Source organism: Arachis duranensis, chromosome 3 (genome assembly GCF_000817695.3).
Source record: "Arachis duranensis cultivar V14167 chromosome 3, aradu.V14167.gnm2.J7QH, whole genome shotgun sequence".
Taxonomy (NCBI): domain Eukaryota; kingdom Viridiplantae; phylum Streptophyta; class Magnoliopsida; order Fabales; family Fabaceae; genus Arachis; species Arachis duranensis.
In genome coordinates this window covers 33,275,065-33,281,695 of record NC_029774.3, presented here as the reverse complement: position 1 = coordinate 33,281,695, position 6,631 = coordinate 33,275,065, and the positions used below count along the sequence as shown (strand labels likewise).

The 6,631-nt window shown below is 25.3% G+C and overlaps 1 long non-coding RNA gene across 1 annotated transcript; it reads right to left on the bottom strand.

Annotated features, from left to right (window-relative positions):
* Positions 1 to 4,158: 4,158 nt before the first annotated feature.
* On the bottom strand, positions 4,159 to 5,702 carry LOC110279142 (uncharacterized). The gene is made up of 3 exons (XR_008007414.1): positions 5,605 to 5,702; positions 4,830 to 4,866; positions 4,159 to 4,373 (listed from the first exon to the last, which is right to left on the bottom strand). It is a non-coding gene; the product is annotated as an uncharacterized LOC110279142 (long non-coding RNA).
* Positions 5,703 to 6,631: the final 929 nt, after the last annotated feature.

Genomic DNA, 6,631 nt, shown 5'->3' with positions numbered 1-6,631 from the left:
AAAATTAAAGGGTAGAATAATTTTAAAACCAAATATACTCTCTTAAAATTATTTAAGAACATTATTTATCAATATATTGCTAAGTTGAATTAATTATTTCTAATTTAAATTAAAAAAATGCATATTAATCACATTTTTATAAAATGTAGTTTAAACTGAATATTTAATGATTCAAATTAAATGATATAACTTTTTATTATTTTTCTATTACCAAAACTTTAATTTTAATCTACAAAATATCTAATTATAATAAAAATTGTACATAAATATTAACTTACAAGAGTATTAATTAACATAACTTCAAATATTAATAAAACTAATTTAATTACCCTTAATTAATTAATTTATAAGATAAGATATCAAATTAATAAAATAAATCGTAACTTTTTCATGATAAAAGCTACTTAAATTAAATCATACAATCCTTCCTTATTTTTCAATTACTAAAATTATACAAAATATTTCAATATAATAAAATTACTTAAGAATATTAATTGATTCAAAATAAAATTATCTCTAAATCTATTTAGTTATTTCTAATAAAATAATTTCTAAAATTATAAAGTTTTAAACTTAATAAAATAAAATCACAATTTATTTATAATTATATTTTCAAAAATGCGGAATGTTACATTCTATCCAACTTACAAAAATTTTCGCCTTCAAAAATTGATATAAGTAGAAGAAAATATTTATATTCACATCCCTTTTTGAATATTTTAAATGTTCCAAGAAAATCATATCTCATAAACATAGAAGAAAATATATTAGATGATGCAAAAGTTGATAAAAGTAATTTGATACAAACCAAATTTCAAAATCTAAAATTAAATAGGCACAATGTTCGTTTAGAACTCTTAATAAAGCATGATCACTTCCTCTTATTGCCTCAAAACTCCACAACTCCTTATAACTTCATAGATTGACCATATTCACTTTCCGTACGCACAAATCGTGTCCCTAAGAACTAGCGCATATAAGGAATACAAAACATGAGAAGAGAAAGACAAACGGCACGAAAGGTTTATGCAAGAAATTGGAATACTCAAGTTCACAGTTGGACAAAGATGGTATTTCGCAAGGATTTGAAGGAATACGTGAGATTACCGAACAACTATATATATATATATAAGCATAATGCGGGTTAATTCAAAGATTAAGAAGAAATTTTGAATCAAACAGTTTCAATATGAACATCATTAGGAAAAATAGTACAACAATTTGGAACAACTTCAATTTGAAATAGAGGGAATTAGTTTATCTTTTTCAAAAAAAATATTTAAATTCAACATTTTCCAAAATTACTAAACTAAGTATAAATAATATATTACTAGCAGAAGACCCATGCCATGCACGGTTGGAAGATCTCTATTTACTAAATTCTTTTATTTGATTATGTTTATAAAAAATATTATTGTTATTTTATTAAAAAATACGGGTAATATATATTGACTTAAAAAAAATAAACAATATCTTAATTATATTATTTTTAACAAAAAACACTATAAAATTTGACACTTACCAAAATATTATCGTTTGAATAATTTTCTTAAAAGAGGCATGACTTAAAGTTAATAATACAGTTGATTTGAAGCAGACTTTTATTGTAAATAGAAACTAAAATATTAGTAACGCATTTTAGTTATGTATTTAGATTATTTTTATATGACATATGTTCTCCTGTAAAATTAAAAAAATACCTGTCTTTAAATAATTTAACATTAATTTGTATTTTTAACTATCTTTTTGAATTGATAACTTTTAAGAAAAATTTTAACTAAATTTATAAACAAATAAATACATTTATTGTACTATAAAAATAAAAGTAACTATGTAGTTTCTTTTAACTAATTAACTATTAAGATTATTTTTTTATAGGCATACCAATTAAATTTTTGAATTATCATTTTTTTGGTATAATTATGCCAAAATAATATTTAACATATACCTAATCATGTGTTTCAAAAATTAATTAATTCAATTTAAAAAACTACAAAATATTAAATAAACATAAAAAATGAAAAATATAGTCGTCGTAATTAACAATTAATTTTATAAGTTTATAATCATTAGTTTGTGGCATAAATTGAAATATAATAATAAAGCAAGCATAAAATAAACATGAAGTGTATCCGTATTGCCTTCCTAAGAATATCTTAGAAAATAAAATTTAATTTTACTAATATGGTCTAAGAAAATTAAAATATCAATAATACCCCTATCACAAAATTGATATATAATCTATATATTTAGATTAGGAATTCAATCTTAAATTGAGAACAAAAGTGGAACATATAAAAAATAAAGCCAAAATCTCTAAACTCAAGCAAAATAAACATTTCATAAATCAAACATTTTCCACAGAACCAAATGAAAGATGCATAGTATAAGGAGAAAATGAAACGAAAAGCTCTCTTGAGATAGATAACAATACAGTGAAGATGCTTGGTATAAAGAAATCATTCACATAGAATTAGGTATAATTAAATAAAGAAATAAAGAAGACGAAAAAAAAAGCTCCAAATAATACACCAAGACTGAGAACAAAGAACAAAAAGACATTTGAGATCTTGAAATGGAAAGAATATAAAATTAAAAAATTTAGAAACTCGTTATGTAATTGGAGATATTTTAGTATTTTCAGCTCCACAAATAACCTCGAAAAAACAAATGAAAAATAAAAAACGAACAAAATAAAATTTCAGTAATTTTAACTCAATTGCAATAACATCCCTAGCTTAAAGGCATTCATGGTATGTATTTTGGTTAGGAATTGTCTTTAATTTGAAAGCATATCATGTGACTAAATAAGTACTACACAATTCGAACAACTAAATGGCATGTGATAAACACATAACAGAATTTATTTATTCGAACAACTAAATAATATAAACCCTAAATTTACGAAGTCACTTTTGTTGTTTTCTTCAATCATCCAAATTTAAAATAAATGGATACATTCTCTAAACCAAAGAAAATATTTAAAAAGCATAATTTCAACATAATAATCACATTTAATTTTCATTAGCTCCACGATAGCTTAAAGGACTTAATCTATTATAATCTTATTGGCCTATTAAAAAAAAAGAGAAAAACCAAGACCTCCTAAAAAGTGAGAAAGTATTTTAAACAGGTTCCAAATAAAAATCGTGATGCACGCCTATATATAAATAATAAGGCACAGAGGTGAAAAATAAAATGAAAAATAACAAAAAACAGAGTAATATGAATGAAGAGTCATACCCAGCACTGGCACCGCCGCCACTGCAAAACCAGAGCGGACCATCAAAAGCAAATCGTCATCCATCACGCCTATGACTCATAACACGTCAGACTAGAGGGAAACAAAATATACATTAATAAAATAAGTATCAAGAAGATAAAAACCAAAAGATTAGAGAAACAACAGAATAAAATAAAGGAACCCAGCGGTTGAAATTACACCATACAGATTTTTAAAGAATTTTCCACTGTTTTAAAACAACAGTTTTTCGAAATTGAATGCATAAAAAGGCATAATTCAACAGTTAGATATAGAGAGATAAATAGCTCCAATCTGAAGCAAATGGTGAAAAAAAAATGACAGAACAGCAACACTTATTAATTATTTAGTTCAACACCCAAGAAAACAGAAGGGAAAAAAATATTCAGACAAGAAAAAAAGAAATAAATAAAAGAGAGAAACAAATAACCATAAGTTTCTTACTAATTTTATTTCATAAGAGAGGTAAACAAAATATGTATTTAGAAAGTAAATAATCAAGAAGATAAAATACCATAAAATCAGAAAACCAGAAAAAAAAACAATAAACCAGTAAATACAGTTGCACCCTATAAATACATTAACTTATTTTTACACACATATAAACTTTCACATATCATAAAAAAGTAAAATTTATAAACCCACACAAAAGAAAACAAAAGAATAATTCATATAAAAAATAAACAAGTAGTGGTCTTACTTAACTTACCCAAAAGTATTTTATCTCTGAACCCAAAAACTGCTGCACAATTGACGAAGCAAAAAAAAAAAGCAAAAAACTGTTACACAATTGAAGAACAGGTAACTGAAGAAAAAAGACAACAAAACCAAATTTGCCTCTCAATTCCTTTATGTGCAGATCTTGGGGATGGGGGGATGGGAATGGGAATGGGGATGAAATAAAATGTTAATGATACCTGCAAATTCAATATGGACCCCACAAGAACACCAAATAGTTTTATAAGAAACAAACCAGCTCCTTTCAATGAGATAAAAATTAGAATAAAGAAATGAAGGAAATAGGTAAGGAAGGGTTACTTTGCGACTTTTTGAAGGCTGGTGTAGGCTTCGAGTACATTGGATTACGTGATTCACAGGATTTTGGATGTCTCTGAAACACAAAATAGAGAAAATCCATCATAAAAAAGGGAAGGAATATCATAGCAACTTGCAACAATCCAGGCGAAAATCAAGACACAATTTTTCACACTTCAACAAGGGAAGCAAAAACAGATCGAAATAACACGAAAGAAAAATGAATATTTTTATCTTAAATTAATAATTAATCTTAAATAATTAGAGAGTTATCTTTATCTAACCAAAGTAATTAAGTACCAAAAATTAGCTAATTACCATGCAATCAAATTAAATATTAATGAAACCCGTTAAACCTTAAAACCCAATAATAAAACAGCACAAGCAATACTAAATTAGTGTTTTGCATCATCCTAATTAAGACACTTGTTTCCTTTTTACTCTAGGAAGATTAGATGCAAATAAAAATGACAAAAATATGGCCCCATAAAAAGAGATAGTTAAGAATGAAGGCAAAATATATCAAACTTACACTGGGGACAAGAACAGGAAGGCAGAAATTATGTTTCCTGAGCAAGACAAAAGAAAGTAATTAAGATCAATGATGATATAGTAGATACAATTGAAGTAACTAATTAATTAGAGTATGTGAAAGACCTAAGATGCCGACAACAGTTCAAGTGATTTCTCCTAAGCATGCATATTAATTAAAAGTTTTCAATATACAAACTCTAAAATCACAATGAAACCATCTCATGAAAGCATCTTATGATTAAGCCGCAAACAAAAAGTAAACTGCTCCATGTTCATCTAGTTCTTATCAATTCTTTTAAATTATGGAATATAAATTTTTCAGGTTTATTGAATGATAGAAAAATCTCAGCAATTGAGATTTTAATCAAAAGAAAATGCATTAGACTTAAAAGAATGTTAAAATCTAGTAAAGGCTTTGGTGAGAATTGCATACACCTTACTCAAATCACTACCAACCCATCAAATATAAAGTCTAAAAAAATTCATAAAAACATAAGCACTTTTGTCCAATTAATAGATACTGAGAAACAAATATTAATATTCTACGGTAGATGCAATTCCTTTAAAGAGTAATAAGATAAGTTTCAAGAAACCAATTTACAAATATAGTAGACTTTTTTCTCAATAAAATTTACTTGAACGAAGTCATAACATATAAACATATGAAGACAAAAGAATTATTTTATAGAAGATCATACTAACTGTCTGATTTACTTAATTCCATTGGCAACAATGAAAAAGTCTATAGTTTTCCCAAATCTATGAAAAGTTACCACTCCCCAATGTACTTCCTTTGCCTACTTCACCACCTCAATGATCTCTGTAACAATTCCAACTTGGTTGATCTACATTACAATGGGGTATATAAAATGTATGAGCTTTAGAAGTAAATATTACGATATGTACTTTGGTTACCATAGCAATTATCACTATTATAAGACTGGAACTGCATGTATCTCAGTCTTTATAGACTTGATAAAAATCAGGTCAATGGAAAATAAAGAAAAGAAAAAAAACAACAAAGAAAACAAAGCTCCTTTTAATATATATTTATTATAAAAATTGTACATAAATATTAACTTACAAGAGTATTAATTAACATAACTCCAAATATTAATAAAACTAATTTAATTACCCTTAATTAATTAATTTATAAGATAAGATATCAAATTAATAAAATAAATCGTAACTTTTTCATGATAAAAGTAACTTAAATTAAATCATACAATCCTTCCTTATTTTTCAATTACTAAAATTATACAAAATATTCCAATATAATAAAATTACTTAAGAATATTAATTGATTCAAAATAAAGTTATCTCTGAATCTATTTAGTTATTTCTAATAAAATAATTTCTAAAATTATAAAGTTTTAAACTTAATAAAATAAAATCACAATTTATTTATAATTATATTTTCAAAAATGTGGGATGTTACATTCTATCCAACTTACAAAAATTTTTGCCCTCGAAAATTGATATAAGTTGAAGAAAAGATTTATATTCACATCCCTTTTTGAATATTTTAAAGGTTCCAAGAAAATCATATCACATAAACATAGAAGAAAATATATTAGATGATGCAAAAGTTGATAAAAGTAATTTGATGCAAACCAAATTTCAAAATCTAAAATTAAATAGGCACAATGTTCGTTTAGAACTCTTAATAAAGCATGATCACTTCCTCTTATTGCCTCAAAACTCCACGACTCCTTATAACTTCATAGATTGACCATATTCACTTTCCGTACGCACAAATCGTGTCCCTAAGAACTAGCGCATATAAGGAATACGAAACAT